This window comes from Hemitrygon akajei, chromosome 9 (genome assembly GCF_048418815.1).
Source record: "Hemitrygon akajei chromosome 9, sHemAka1.3, whole genome shotgun sequence".
In the NCBI taxonomy this organism is placed as follows: domain Eukaryota; kingdom Metazoa; phylum Chordata; class Chondrichthyes; order Myliobatiformes; family Dasyatidae; genus Hemitrygon; species Hemitrygon akajei.
Genome location: NC_133132.1, coordinates 18,809,749 through 18,826,574, shown reverse-complemented (window position 1 = coordinate 18,826,574; position 16,826 = coordinate 18,809,749). Strand labels below are relative to the sequence as shown.

Below are 16,826 nucleotides of genomic sequence, written 5' to 3'. Positions count from 1 at the left end.
AGGCAGACAGCGGAAAGTTAAGAACCTCTTGCATTTGTGGCAAGATTATTGGTGTATTTCTCAACTGTTTATCGTCCTACTTTGGATAGGCGAAAATGGACTCAAGAACAGGGCAGGAACTGGCTTAGGACCTTGGTATCGACAGTGCCGAGAAGAGCAAAAGAGGGTTAGAAGGTCCCAGCGATCCGACACGTAATGAGGCAAAGGTACTTAGCCAAACGATCTGAACTTGGGAGAATGAAGTGAAGGAGTAAGATTTTGATTTCAGGATTATCCCAGAGGCCACTAAAGTATTTTACCTTCGAGAAAAATACATTGGATATCGTGTGGGAAAATGTATTGACGGTAGAAGCCAGCAGCGAAATTGTAGGAGCGAGGCAACACAGCGTTGGAATGCAATTTCACCCAAACAGGGAGGCTGTTGTCAGGGATAACCATTTCAGTACAGTACACAAATCTGCTGTTTCAGCTGTGGTAAAGTGGGTCATTATGTCTGGAAACAATTGTACAGCAAGCAGTTCATTCAATCTGAATCCTAACATAGATCAGAGATTGGAATTACACAAGGGCTATAATATCTCGTGATATACCTTGTCTTGCTTTCGACTTTTTGAATGTTATTTAACTTACCACATTTATTTATTTGGAAGTCATGGTGCCGATTGTTCACCCCTTATCTTGCCCCTAATCTCCTTTGATTATGCCTTGATTTCAGTCGTTGATTCCCATTTACTGCAAATTCGCCTGATGACAGCACACCTGGTCTCCATCCAGAGCAGCAGTGTAAGAACCCTGGCGTCACAACCACTGGTCGCCAGTTCGTTGGTCTATTCCCGTGTGATAACTTCGTTTCCCGACCTCTTAGAACCGTTAGTTCTAAGTTCAGCTCCAGTTTCAAGATATTCCATTAAAGCCCGTCTCCGTGTCGAGACTTCATATCAGAGCTCTGTGTCAAGATTCCTCCAGTTTGCTGTCCAACGTTCACGTCTGCACAAGCATCCCAACTCAGTCTCCCTGCCTGTGTCCTGCACTTGGGTTCTCCTCAGCCGCCCGGTGCAACAGAACGAACTGGCCAAAGTGAACGCAGCGGACACGAATCCCCTGAAACAAGCCCTCGCCAGCCAGGGCTCCCGACTGGGCTCGCACGATCAGCTGCTTCGGAACGACATGGAGAACCTCCGTTCCCTGTGAGTGAACGTAAGAAAGGTCAGTGAACAGGTCGACCGAGTGTCCGCTCATCTTGCCCCATCCACTCCGGGAACTCTGTCTGACCAGCCCGGACAGCCTGTAGTAGCAACGCCCTATCTGTCGACAACCCGACCACTAAGTCAGCTGAAGGAGAACCCTACGCCCTATCTGTCGACAACACGACCGCTAAGTCAGCTGCACGCACCTGAACGAGAACCCTACGCTGGGGATCTGGGGAAGTGCCGGGCCTTTCTCCTGCAATGCTGCCTGGTGACCGGGCAGCAGTCATCCACGTACGTCACGGACAGATCCAAGATAGTTTACATCACGGGGTTGTAGCGAGGAAATGCCTTAGCGTGGGCCTCTGAGATTTGGGATAATCAGCCAGAGATCCGCTTGTCATTCCCCACTTTCAGCTCAGAAGTGAGGAAGATTTTTGACCATCCTGTCCGCGGTAAAGAGGCCGCTAAGCGTCTACTTACCCCCCATTAGGGCTCACGCAGTGTTGCCGAATACACCGTGGAGTTCCGGATCCTAGCGGCCGACACGGGGTGGAATGAGGAGGCACTCCAGGACGTATTTCAGCAAGGCCTCTGTGACGTGGTAAAGGACGAGTTGGCGGCTAGGTCAGAGATAGAGGGCCGGTCGTCCTACACCTTTGGTCATCCCACGGCACGCTTTACCACTTTCTCCCAGCCCTAGCCTCTCTCCCTCTCCCGCTCCCAGAATAGCTCCCAGTCCGGCCATTTCACCACCGCGGAAGAGGAACCAATGCAGCTGGGACGTAACCATCTTTCTCCCACAGAGCAACTAAGGGCAAGGGATTGTCTCTATTGCCGTCAGTCTGGCCATTTTTGTGCTACCTGTTCCCTTCGCCAAAGGGGACAGCTCACCAGTAGTTAGGGGGACCCTGGTGAGTCAAACAACATCCCCTTCAGTCTCCCAAACCTGGATGCAGATCCAAGCTACTGTAAGCTACCACCAACAGTCACTGTCTCTGTCCGCCTTGGTGTACTCCGGTGCTGAGGGGAGTATGTTGGATGAGAAAACAGCTTCCCAGCCCGGAATCCCTCTGGAGCCGTTGAGTACCCTTCCGGAAGCCCGGGCACTGGACGGAAGACTTCTGGCCCAAGTCACACACTGTACACCACCACTGTCTTTGGTTCTCTCTGGGAACCATCGGAAACAGGTACAAATTAACCTAATTTCCTCTACTCAAGCTCCTATAGTTATTGGGTACCCCTAGTTAAGCCGCCATAATCCGCACATTGATTGGTCCACTGGGAAGTTAGGCAGCTGGAGTCCGTATTGTCACTCCACTTGTCTGTACCATAGAACAATAGAACATTACAGCACAGAAATAGGCCTCATAGCCCTTCTTGGCTGTGCCGAACCATTTGTCTGCCTAGTCCCACCGACCTGCACTGGCCCATTTCCCGCCATACACCTCTCATCCATGTACCTGTCCAAGTTTTTCTTAAATGTTAAAAGTGAGCCTGCATTTACCACTTCATCTGGCAGCTCATTCCACACTCCCACCACACTCTGTGTGAAGAAGCCCCCCTAAAGTTCCCTTTGATCTTTTCCCCCTTCACCCTTAACCCATGTCCTCTGTTTTTGTTTTCTCCCCTAGCCTCAGTGGAAAAAGCCTGCTTGCATTCACTCTATCTATACCCATCATAATTTTATATAACTTTATCAAATCTCTCCTCATTCTCCTACGCTCCAGGGAATGAAGTCCTAACCTATTCAACTTTTCTCTGTAACTCAGTTTCTCAAGTCCCGGCAACATCCTTGTAAACCTTCTCTGCACTCTATCAATCTTATTAATATGCTTCTTGTAATTCGTTGACCAAATCTGCACACAATACTCCGAATTCGGTCTCACTAATGCCTTATACAACCTCACCATAACATTCCAATTCTTATACTCGGTATTTTGATTTATAAAGGCCGATGTACCAAAAGCTCTCTTTACTACCCTATCTACCTGTGACACCACTTTTAGGGAATTTTGTATCTGTATTCCCAGATCCCTCTGTTCTACTGCACTCCTCAGTGCCTTACCATTTACCTTGTATGTTCTGGCTTGGTTCTTCCTTCCAAAGTGCAATACCTCACACTTGTCTGTATTAAACTCCATCTGCCATTTTTCAGCCCATTTTTCCAACTGGTCCATATCCCACTGCAAGCTTTGAAAACCTTACTCAGTGTCCACTACACCTCCAATCGTTGTGTCATCAGCAAATTTGCTGATCCAATTTACCACATTGTCATCCAGATCATTGATATAAATGACAAATAACACTGAACCCAGCACTGATTCCTGTGGCACACCAGTGGTCACAGGCCTCCTCTCAGAGAAACAATCCTCCACTACCACTCTCTGACTTCTCCCATTGAGCCAATGTCTTATCCAATTTACTACCTCACCATGTATACCTAGCCACTGAATCTTCCTAACTAACTTCCCATGCAGGACCTTGTCAAAGGCCTTACTGAAGTTCATGTAGACAACATCCACTGCCTTACCTTCATCCACTTCCCTGGTAACCTCCTAGAAAAACTCTAATAGATTTGGTAAACATGACCGACCACGCACAAAGCCGTGTTGACTCTCCCTGATAAGTCCCTGTCTATCTAAATACTCGTAGATCCTATCTCTTAGTACTCCTTCCAATAATTTACCTACTACCGACGTCAAACTTACCGGCCTATAATTTCCCGGATTACTTTTAGAGCCTTTTTAACAGACAGACAGACAGACAGACAGACAGACAGACAGACAGACAGACAGACAGACAGACATACTTTATTGATCCCGAGGGAAACTGGGGTTCGTTACAGTTGCACCAACCAAGAATAGTGTAGAAATATAGCAATATAAAACCATAAATAATTAATTAATAATAAGTAAATTATGCCAAGTGGAAATAAATCCAGGACCAGCCTATTGGCTCAGGGTGTCTGACACTCCGAGGGAGGAGTTGTAAAGTTTGAAGGTCTCAGGTAGGAATGACTTCCTATGACGCTCAGTGTTACACAAGTGGCGTCACAGGTAGACAGGGTAGTAAAGACAGCTTTTGGTACATTGGCATTTGTAAATCAAAGTATTGAGTATAAGAATTGGAATGTTATGGTGAGGTGGTCTGTAGTCGGCCTTTTTCCCCGTAAAAGCCACTGCGACCTCGTCTGTCGCTGAACCCCCTGATTTGTTCAGGATTCCTGCGGTGTACCACAACCTGGGTCAAGTGTTTAATAAGCAACGGGCCCTTTCCCTGCTTCCACACCGACCATAAGATTGTCCTATTGACCATCTCACCGCAGCTCCTCTCCCCACCAGTCGACTGTATAACTTATCCCGACCAGAGAGGGAAGCAATGGAAGGTTACAACAGTGAATCTCTCGCGGCGGGCATTATCCGACCCTCATCCTCCCCAGTGGGCTCAGGGTTCTTCTTTGCGGGGAAGAAGGATGGTTCACTACATTCCTGCATCGACTACCGAGGTCTAAATATTTTTACCATAAAGAACAAGTATCCACTGCCCCTCATAAACTCCGCTTTCGAACCACTTCACGAAGCCACCATCTTCCCCAAGTTGGGCCTAGGAAGCGCCTACCATCTGGTCTGAATGAGGGAGGGATACGAGTGGAAAACGGCATTCAACACCCCTCTGTGCCACTTCGAATATCTGGTCATGCCATTCGGCCTCACCATTGCCCCCTCCGTCTTCCAAGCCCTGATCAATGATATCTAACAGACTTTATTAACCGTTTTGTGCTTGTTTATCTGGATGGCATACTAATCTTCTCCAGCAGTTTCCAGGAACACAGCCACCATATCCGTCAGGTTCTATAGAGGCTTTGGGAGAACAAATGATTCCTTAAAACTGAGAGGTGTGAGTTTCATGTCCCCTCAGTCAGCTTCTTAGGGTAGGTCATCTGGAACCGGCGAGTGATAACGGATCCCGAGAAGATCTGGGCTGCGAACTTCTATCGCCGGTTCATTAGGGATTATATTCGGGTGGCGGCGCCCCTTACCCAACTCACCTCACCTACGACTCCTTTTCATTGGGACCCCAAAGCTGACTCAGCGTTCTCAGAGCTGAAGAGGCGTTTCACATCCGCTCCCATCCGGGTCCAACTAGACCCCTCTTGTCAATTCATTGGGGAGATCGATGACTCCAACTCTGGGGTAGGAGTTGTCCTCTCCCAACGTTCAGGTCCTGATCAGAATCTTCATGCCTGTGCCTTTTTTTCTCGCCGGTTGACCCCCGCCGAACGAAATTACGACGTAGGGAGCCGGGAGTTACTGGCTGTCAGACTTGCTTTGGAGGAGTGGGGGAACTGGCTGGAGGGAGCGGAACTTCCGTTTATCGTCTGGACCGATCATAAGAACCTCGAATATATCCAAACTGCCAAACCAGGATTTGGAAGCAGCACTGCGCTGAACAACCGCCAATAACCCAACTGCCTGGAGCACCGATCTCGCTTGGGTAGAGTACGCCCACAACTCCCTGGTCAGCACTGCCACCGGAAGGTCTCCCTTTGAATGCTCACTCGGTTACCAACACCCTCTGTTCTCTGCTCATGAAGAGGACATTGCTGTGCTTCTGTTTAGGCCCATCTGCTCCGGTGCCGCAAGATCTGGGAAGAGACACACGCGCAGCCCTGCTCCGCTCAGCCGACCGCAACCGGGGGATTGACGATCGCTACCGGATTCCTGCACCTGATTATTGACCTAGGCAGAGGGTTTGGCTCTCTTCTGAAGACACCCCCCTCAAGACGGAGCCCAAGAAACTCGCCCCTCGCTTCCTAGGACATTTCGAGATTGAGATTATTATCAGCCCCACGGCGGTCCGATTCAAACTGCCTGGATCTATACAAATCCATCCTACATTCCACGATTCCCAGTTGAAACCGGTATTTGTCAGCCCTTGGTGCCCTTCAGCCGAACCCCCCTCCACCCGGCCGGATCATTGACGACCACCCGGCCTACACCATCCAGCGATTACTGGATGTGGGTCGCCGAGGCAGGGGCCTCCAGTACCTGGTCGATTGGGAAGGATACGGCCGAGAGGAACGTTCCTTCATTTCCTGCTCCTTCATCTTGGACCCTTCCCTCATCCGTGATTTCCATCGGGATCATCCGGACACAACAATACTCTTCACGGGGTCCTGCTGCGCTTCCGGAAGGAGAAGGTCGCAATCTTAGTGGACATCCAGCAGATGTTCCATTGCTTCTTAGTACAGGAAGACCATCGCAATTTCCTCCATTTCTTATGGCACAAGGACAATGACATTAACAAGGAAGTCATTGAGTACCGGATGAAAGTCCATGTTTTCAGCAATAGTCCATCACCTGCCGTGGCCATCTATGAGCTGCGAAGAGCCATCAGAGAGGGCGCACAGGAGCACGGCGGTGACACCGTTAAGTTTGGAGAAAGGCACTTCTATGTCGATGACGGCTTGATATCGCTACAGAAAGAAGACGAAGCAATCGATCTGCTCCGACGTACACAAGCCTCACTCGCTGAGTCAAACCTCCGCTTGCATAAGTTCGCATCAAACTGTCAGGCAGTAATGGAGGCCTTTCCACACGATGACTGTGCTCCGGCAATCAAAGACCTAGATCTAGATGGAGAAACCATACCCACACAAAGGAGTTTGGGCCTCCTTTGGGAGATTACAACTGACGCAATCACGTTCTCCGAGCCGACCGTGATCAAGCCATTTACCCGCCGTGGATTTCTCTCCACTGTCAACAGTGTTTTTGATCCCTTGGGTCTACTGGCGCCAGTTACGATCCAGGGAAGAGTCCTTCTCAGAGAACTTACCTCCGAGCTCTCCAACTGGGATAGTCCCCTACCAGGAGACAAGCTACACAGATGGGAGGCTTGGAGAGATTCACTTCAAGATCTAAAACAGCTTCATATCCCACGTAGGTGCACTGCGGACGAATTGGCCCAGGCAATTGTCATCCTTAAAGCAACTCAAAGAGCAGCTTTTGCAAGGGAGTTTTCGGCCCTCCGAGTTAATAAACCTATACCAAAGGACAGCCCTTTGAGGAAACTCAACCCGATCCTGAAGAACGATCTCATTTGCATTGGAGGCCGGTTAACACATTCTCGCCTTTCAGCTGCAGAAAAGAGCCCAGTAATCCTGCCCAAAGACAGCCATGTGTCCTTACTGCTTACTCGCCATCACCATGAACAGGTAAGGCATCAGGGCCGTCATCTGACGGAAGAAGTAATCAGGGCAGCGGGACTGTGGATCACCACTAGGCGCACAAGAGCAGGACAAGCAGAGAGCAAACGGTGGGCCATCATGTTTAGCCGCATGAGTTCCAGAGCGGTACACATTTAAGTCATCGAATCTTTGGATACATCCAGCTGCATTAATGCTCTCAGGAGCTTCTTTGTACTAAGAGGCCCTGCAAAACAGTTATGGTCTGATTGCGGCACGAACTTTGTTGGAGCGTCCAAGGAGCTCGGGATGGACAAGACGGTGCAAAGGTACCTCATTCAGCAGGGATGCAACTGGGAGTTTAACACACCACACGCCTCTCACATGGGAGGCTCATGGGAGCAGATGATTGGTATCGCCAGAAGGATCCTTGATTCAATGTTTCTGCAGCAACGCACCCGACTGACACACGAGGTACTGTGCACACAAATAGCAGAGGTCACAGCCATTATAAATGCACGGCCACTCCTACCTGTCTCTTCTGACCCGGAAAGCCCCTTCATACTCTCGCCATTAATGCTCCTTACGCAGAAGGCAGGAGCTCCCCCTCCACCTGGGGACTTCTTAGATAAGGATTTGTACACAAAGCAATGGGCACAGGTTCAGGCTCTCGTAAATCAGTTCTGGTCTCGTTGGAGACATGAATATCTACCTTTGTTCCAACATAGACAAAAGTGACAGACCTCACAGGAATCTTCAAGTTGGAGATTTTGTCCTGCTCAGGGACAAGCAAATCGCCCGCAACTGCTGGCCAATGGCCAGAATCACTGCCACATTCCCTGGTAGTGATGGACATGTCAGGAAGGTTGAGTTGAAAACTTCTGACCAAGGTGATGTGAAAACTTACCAAAGGCCAGTTGCAGAAGTCATTCTACTTTTACCGAAGGACTGCTTTAGAGAGTGAAGTTTGTATTATGTTCATAGTGACCTTACAAAGGTCAGGCGGGGAGTGTGTTGCCCCTAAGGCATTCGTTTAGTTTATTATATTTTCGCTTTAGTAATTCGTTTGTAATTGTTTTCTAGTTAAAGTTAAGGTTGTTGAAAGTAAATTCGTTGTCTGTGATATATCGCGGCATGCGATGACGTCACACCCGTTTTCGCTGCGTCCTGTGGGAAAATACCGGTTTGGAGAAACGGGAAGGAGGGGGCTTGTGCGTGCAGGATCAGCGCGAGAAAAGTTTTCTTTCTACGCACTAGAAACATCATGGAAGCAACGCCGTAAGTTCATAAGATAATCGATATGTTGAAGTAAAAATGTCAACGCTGATTCTGTTAAAAATAAAGACGGTTGATAAAGTTTATGTTCTTTGTTATTTAAAGAGTTGCGGATAGTATGTGTTGAAGTGTATTTAAAGCAGTTGATGGCGTTGGTAGATTCTGACTGTATGTTGTGCTTTAATGTAATATAGTTTGTTGTAGTTTTATTTTTGCAAGTATTTATGATGTAAATGTGATACCAAGAAGGAAAAAAATACTGTATATATTTTGTATTGTTTTATCAACAGTTTTCACCATACATTAATGTAGAAGAGTGAAAAGTAAACGGTTAATCTTACTGGGACCACGCCTCATTGACCGGTTTATACTTGGTGTTTAGTTCAGAGTTTTTACACCTGTGCGAGAACGCTACACTTGTACCTAAACCTCTGTGTGCAGGGACCCATAAGAAGTGGACATATAAACCAATACTTGGTCTATGAAGTAATGTTTGATGAGTTTCCAACAGTAAATCTGACAGACTGCTAGAAAACCCTGTTTTAAGACTCATCAAAACCGAAAAGGCATCTGAACAATTTCGAACTTTACATGAACAAATTTCCTCCACCCACTGTAAGCCCAAAATGATAGCACCATATTCTGCCGTATTCTGCTGCATATACTGATAAATGGCTGGTAAGTTGTTTCTTTATCGTTACTTGTAATTAAGGCGCAAAAACAGCCAAACCAACATCCCGGTTAAGTTATCTTTTGATTCCTCTGGGACAGTGGTTAACATATCATAATGATGTTCCTAAATATACTGATGAACAATCAGCTCTCAGGTATAACTGCATCATTAGACGTTATTAAACTCTGCGACCTAAAATAATCTACACATAGCAGAACAAAGTGGGGTTTCAGAGAACGTAAGAGTGAGGCATATTGCATTAGATTCTGAAAGAATAAGTCATCTTATATTTGCCTATTGTTTAAAATTATTCATTGCTAATTGCATCCTATATATAGTTTAATTGAAATTTCTGCCTCTAATCTGTTAAACACTATCATCTGCGTATGATGATTTACACAGCCCAGTACATATCTCAGAGAAAATATCATTAATCATGAAATAATAAAGGGTTATAAATACTGCCTTGTGGTTTCCCAGTCTCTGTCTCATAGGAACCCATACTAGCACAGACTATCCAAATATAAAACTCGGAAAAGTTTATGCAATCTCCCCTCAATCTTCATATCCATAATTTAACCAGAAGTCCTTCCTTCCATAAGCATCCTGTGCCTTTTCAATATCAAGCAACGCTGCCATTGCAGCATGATTATCCAACTGTGCTTTCCTAATATCATCTTCCAAACCTAAATGTAAGTCCAATGTCGTTCTCCCCTTCTGAAACCAACTCTGATAAAAGGGGGCATCACTTGTTTTATCCAAAATATAATTCAAACTCTCCATTGCCATACGTTCCACAAGCTTACGTAAATGAGACGTTAACAATATATACCGCAAAGAGCAGGATCAGACGGGTACTCTCTGGGCTTGGAATAGACTCGACTATTGGCATTTTGCAGAACTGGTGAACATTGACTGCTTCAACAACTCTACCTGTTGCATGAAAGATTTCGACTACAAATGCCTCTTCACATTCAGAACTCTATACGCTGCTCCTTTCCTGATAAAACTGGCAACACACCCCTTCACTATCTAACCTATCACAATCACTGATAATATAACACTTAAAAGGAAACAACTTAAAATGCGCGAACAGCCACGATTCCTGATTACATATAATATCGGGTCGATGTGACAAATCAGAGAGAAAGTTAAACTTCTTAAAGTCTTGACCATGCGAAGTCAATCTTCACGCATTCCACTGCAATATTTTAGTCCCATTATGTACCTTCACAAGTAGACTGGGCTACAGATAGACTACTCTTCAGAGCTTCACTTACAGCTTCCCATATAACACCAGTTACAGCAAGATACCTTCCTGTAGTTTTCACAATAATTTTAATTTCCTCAGTATGATGTATGATCAATACAATTCACCACATCCGTTATAAATATCACAAACTTCATTTTATCTAGCAGTGAAGTACCTCAGTGAGAGAACTGTGATGTCCTTGCTTTCACTGTCATATATACACTGTCTTCACAGTGTTCTCTGACTGGGAACACTTTATCAACATTCGCTTTCACTTTTTCCAAGGCTGACTGACGTTCATATTAACTATTCATCACATGAGTTCTCATTTGACTGACAGGCACCTCAGCCAGTGACTGCAGGGGAGGGTGGTGGACCTGGGCTACGATAGGCCGGGTGGAAATCTGTCCCATACACAGTACTTCCTCTTCTATCCTCTCGCCTTGGCGGAGTTCAGCGAGTTGCGGCTGCCGTTGGTCGCCGGTTTCGGCGTCCACAAAGATGGGCGTTGTTCCCCTTCGACGTCTCGGTGAGTCCGATCTTTGTGGTGGCTAAGGAAAAGTGTTTTTGCAGGGAGCAAGCGAGGAGGCGAGGACTGATGACTGCAACTGCCAGAAGGCCCCGCAGCCCCAGCAACTCGGTAGTTACCGCCGACTGAGCGCCGTGTAGCTCGTAGCAAACCTGGTATTTGTGAAACATCTAACACAGTTTCTCTGATGACCAATTTGTGCCTTTTGTATGCTATTAAGCAGGAACTTGGGAGCATACATTGGGAACAGATGTTTTCATGGAAATACAGGGCAAAAATGTGGAAAATTTTCAGGGAAGTTTGCATGGCTTTCTGCATTGGTATGTTCCATTGAGACCGGGAACGGATGGGAGGTCAAAGGAAACATTGTGGTCAAAGGATGTGGAAAAGCTCGCTCCGAAGAAACGAAAAGATTACGAAAGTTTCAGGAAAATAGGCACTGTTAGAGCTCTCGAGTATGACAAGCGTGCCAGGAAGGAGCTCAAGAGTGAAATTAGGAGAGCCAGAAGGGGCCATGAGAAGGCCTTGGCGAGCAGGATTAAGGAAAACTCTAAAAACAATGTAAAAGTATGTGAGGAGCAAGAGGCTGAGCCTTGTGAGAATAGAACCAATCAAGTGCGATAGTGGAAGCATGTGCATGGAGTTGGATTAGGTAGCAAAGGTACTGTACTTGACTTACAGGGAAGCGAAACACTTGAGCGTATAGACATTGAGAAAGAGGATGTGCTGGAGCTTTTGAAAGGTATTCAGTTAGATACGTCGGCGGGACCGGACGAGATATATCCCAGGCTACTGTGGGAAGCGAGGGAGGAGATCTCGGAGTCTCTGGCGATGATCATTGCATCATCAGTAGTGACGGGAGAAGTTCCAGAGGATTCGAAGATTGAAAATATTGGAGGGACTGCAGATGAGGTTAACCAGGTTAATTCCAGAGATGAAGGAGTTAGACTACGAGGAGAATTTGAGTCGTCTTGGACCGTACTCGCTGGAATTCAGAAGGAGGAGAGGAAATCTTATAGAAACATATAAAATTATGAAAGGGGGAGATAAGATCAAGCCAGCACAGTTATTTCCACTGGTAGGCGAGATTACAACGCGACGACTTTCCCTCAAGAATCGGGGGAGTGAAGTTATGACGGAGATGAGGTGGAACTGATTTTCCAAAAGTGTGGTGAATCTCTGGAATTCTCGGCCCATTATTTGCATAACAGTGGAATTAAGGGTTATGGGGAAAAGGCAGGTAGGTGGAGATCAGTTCATGGACAGAACAGTCATGATCTTATTGAGAGGTGGATCAGGCTCGACGGGCCAGATAGCCTACTTCTGCTCGTATGTTCCTAATGTTCTTCCTTTGTTCAGGAATGGGAGTAGAGATAAACCAGGAAAGTATAGACTAGTGAATCTTATTTCAGTGGTGGGCAAGTTGCGGGCGAAGATCATGAGAGGCAGGATTTATGAGCATTTGGAGAGACATGATCCGATAAGTAACATTCAGCATGGCTTTGTCAAGGGCAGGCTGTGCCTTACGGGACTGACTGTATTCTTTGAGGATATAACAAAGCACATCGATGACGGTAGAGTAGTGGCTGTAGTGTACATGGATTTCTGTAAGGCATTTGGTAAGATTTCTGAGTCAGAAAATAAGGACGCATGGGTTCCAAGGAGACCTTGATTGCTGTATCCACATTTAGCTTGCCCACAGAAGGGAAAGGGTGGCTGCAGATGTTTCGTATTCTGCACTGAGGTCGGTGACCAGTGGTGTTCCGTGGGGATCTGTTCTGGCACCTCTCCTCTTTGTGATTTGTATTAATGGCTTGGAAGAAGAAGAAGAATGTTGGGCTTGTAAGTATGCTGATGAAGCAAAGGTTGAGGGTATTGTGAATAGTTTGTAGGTTCGTCAGCAGTTACAGTTCAAATTTGAACATAGAATATAATATTAATGGTAAGTTACTTGGCAGTGTGGAGGATCAGAGAGTTTTTGTCGATTGTCGATTGGACAGTCAAAGCTGCTGCGCAGGTTGATAGTATTGTTAAGAAGGCGTACGGTGTGTTGGCATTCATCAACCGTGGGACTGAGTTCAAGAGCCGTGAGGTAATGTTGCAGCTATATAAGACCTTGGTCAGACCGCACTTAGAGTACTGTGTTCAGTTCTGATCACCTCACTATAGGAAGGATGTGGACCCTTTAGAGAGAGTGCAGAGGAATTTACAACGATGTTGCCTGGATTGGAGAGCGTGTATTACGAGAATAGGTTGAGTGAACTCGGCCTTTTCTCCTTGTAGCGACAGAGGATAAGAGGTGACCTGATAGAAGTGTATAAGATGATAAGATGATCGTGTGGATAGCCAAAGGCTTTTTCCCAGGGTTGAAATGGCTAACACGAGGGTTCAGAGTTTTATAGTGCTTAGCGGTATGTACGGGGGGAATGTCAGAGGTAAGTCTTTCACACATGAGAGAGATGTGACGGCGACGCCAACTGTGATGGAGGCAGATACAATAGTGTCTTTTAAGAGACTCAGATTAGTACATGGAGCTTAGCAAAATAGAGGGCTATGGGGTCGGGTAATTCTAGGCAGTTTCTAGAGTAGGTTACATTTCCGGCGCGACATTGTTGGCCGAAGGGCCTGTGATGTACTGCAGATTTCTCTGTTCTATGTTCTGTCCGCTTTCTACAGTCCAGTTGGAGGGCGGCATTCCGGAGTAAGTCTTTGACTGACAGTTGACATGGCCAATGAAATACTGAGTCGCCAAGGCGGTGCTTGGCTCCCAGTCAGCCCACCCCACCGCCCCACTCTCCGAAGCACATACTATCTTATTGTTCGGGAACAGTTGGTCCATCCGCCTGGGACATTAGTCGGTAAATGTGAGGAGCTGGACGCCGGTCAGGAGATAACTGCGGCCGCCTTTGTGTCGTGCTCAGGACGCCTCTTTATTATTGAACTGATGCACAAATGTGACCGGATATTTTACCACGCTGATCACCTGCTCCCTGAATTTAGACTGAGTCACAACGTAAATAAATGTATTCGTGCAGCAGCTGAAATTCCTCAGCAAAATCCCAACGTAGAGAAAGATCCATTCAGAATCATTGAAAACGAATCCTTTCCCTGAGGCCTGATAATATATGAAATTTACAACTACCGCCATCCACAGGAGGATGAAGTTTCCGGAGAGGGTGAAGAGTAAAACCACAGACCTCCTCCTGCTCTCCATCTCCGGGTCATTGCGGTTCCCTCCTTTCCTGTGACCTTGTAGCCCCTTACGGACCCGACTGGCCACTAAAATGTGTCTGACTGTCAGAGCGTTGAGTAGCAGGATCCCAGCGAAAGGGAGGAACGGAGTTAAAAGTGTATCGAGCCAGTCATAACCTACCCACCCGGGATCAGTGAAATAATTGTCTATGTTTTTACAGAACCACGGTACATTGTCAATGATCATTCTGCATTCAAAAGTAAAGTAGCGGGGAATGTTTTTCAGACAGAACAGTACGCCAGTTGTTGTTAGAACTACCGCCGCAGTTTTCCCGGTGCAATATTTTGTTTTCAGCTTCTGGCAGCAAATGGCGACAAACCGATCAAAGGTGAAAGTGACGGTGAACCAGACAGAGCAGTCTGTGGCTGTGTACTTCAGTACATCGATAACACTGCACACAGGGGTGATATCTAGAAAATTCCACGGGAAGTAATACCAATTGATTTGAGACAAAATGACCTCGGTGACAATGGTCAGTAGATCGGCCGCTGCCATGGCCACCAGGTACCGAGTGGTGCAGGTAGAGAGGCCGCACTTTCCCCGGGACAGGATCAGAATCGCCACTAAATTCACTGGAGAGAGAAAGTGAAGGAGAGTAGACACCGGGCGTTACTGAACACATTCTCTGGGAATTAACACGCTTGGCGTTTCAGCTAAAGATCAGCGCTGCTAGAGTCTGTGAACGGCTGCTAATCTAACATCAGACACGGGTCACATTGTCTCTGACCCGTCTTCTTTAGTGTGAGATAAGACGACGTGTGGGCAAACGTCGGCGATAAAAACGAACTGTATGAACAGCAACGATCGGTGCTGATCCCGAATGCAGTCGCTGATGGGGCCGGTTTTACTGGTTTATCTGGAAACTCAGCATCTGATGGGTCCGAGAAGGGATACAGAGGGGAGCAACACACAGAAAATACTGGAGGATCTCGGCAGGTCAGGCAGCACCTATGGAATTGAACAAACACTCACTGTTTCGGGCCGAGACCGTTCTTCAGGACGAACCGGTGACCCAACTGACGACGGAGCTCAGAGGGAAAGCAAGGGGAAACTTGATGACCAGAGTCTGAGTTGCTCCGTTAATGAAATAACTCCACAGCGCAGTTCATTTCGACAGAACACGCCAACAGTTCCGTGGACACTGGTTCAGGCTATCAGACGCAATTAATGACCAATAGGTAGTGGGATGCGACTGTGACAGACTCCACAGGAGAAGTGAAACACAGGACCAGGGGTTCACTCTGATCAATATCTCAGAAACAGTGAACTTCACAATGACAAACCCTCCCAGTCACACCTTTCGGGGGAGCTGCCTGTCCACAGCAATGAGGCAGCTCTGGAAAAGGTGTCGTTAAATGCAAGAACAACGTTCGTATCAATCCAGTGAGTTGGATAAGAGACAGGGGTTTAGTTCCGTTGTCATTGAATATGAAATTTCAGAATGTTGGATTGAAAGGACCTCTGACGGATATTTGCAAATGATCATAAACAGGTCCACACCGGTTAACACACAGAAATACCAAATATAAATTGCTCTGCTCACTCACCAGGAACTCCAATGACGGCAATGAGCACGTACAATATTTCCGCCACACTGTCGTACCTATCCAACATTGCAGGCATTTTCTCTGTCCAGTGACCTCTTCCCTGTGCTACAGGCGACCTCTCGGATTAATATAATGAGGCAGCAGATGCCTGGGGATTTTAATACCACTTAACGACTCCACAGGGACAAATGTCAAAATAAAGATTTTGTAAGTATTTACGAGCCGAATACGTCAGGTAAGTGCAATCCCCGCGGTGACTGATTATGATTCAATTAGTGAATCCTTTTTTAGCTTATTCGTGAGAGTTAGTTTGTCCTAACAGGGTGAATGCACCTTCCGAGATGTTTTAACAATTAAATATCCTTCCACTGAAAATATGTACTATGAAGGAGCAATTTATTCCGCGCAAAATATTGAAGTAAATTACGTTGCTGTAGGTTGTGACATTGTATTGAAATTGAGTTTGCGGGACCCTACCGAGAGGGTTTCCAAGAAAATATGTGTTTGTGGTGATGAATAAACACGTTCATATCCAGTAAACCCTCCAATTTCTTCAGTGACCTTGCCACCGTTAGAACAGTTGGGGGCTCGTCCGCAACAATCTGTAACCCCAATGCACGGCCATCAAAATCAGCAGTAAAGTGGGGTGTGAATATGCTTGAACCATATCACACCGGAGGTGTCAAAGATTCCGGCGAAGAGGCGGATAAGAAACTATAGGTGTGTGTGTGTGTGTGTGTGTGTGTGTGTGTGTGTGTGTGTGTGTGTGTGTGTGTGTGTGTGTGTGTGTGTGTGTGTGTGTGTGTGTGTGTGTGTGTGTGTGTGTGTGTGTGTGTGGTGTTTATATGTTTGAATCTGTCTGTGCATTTGTGTTCATACGTGTGGCTGTGTGTCCATCCCTGTGTGTCTGTGCGGCCTTGTGT

General features: G+C 46.7%; 1 protein-coding gene across 1 annotated transcript in view; it reads right to left on the bottom strand.

Annotated features, from left to right (window-relative positions):
• LOC140732891 (uncharacterized) overlaps nt 1–16,826 on the bottom strand; it is a 795,520-nt gene that overhangs the window by 210,412 nt on the left and 568,282 nt on the right. The window lies entirely within an intron of this gene.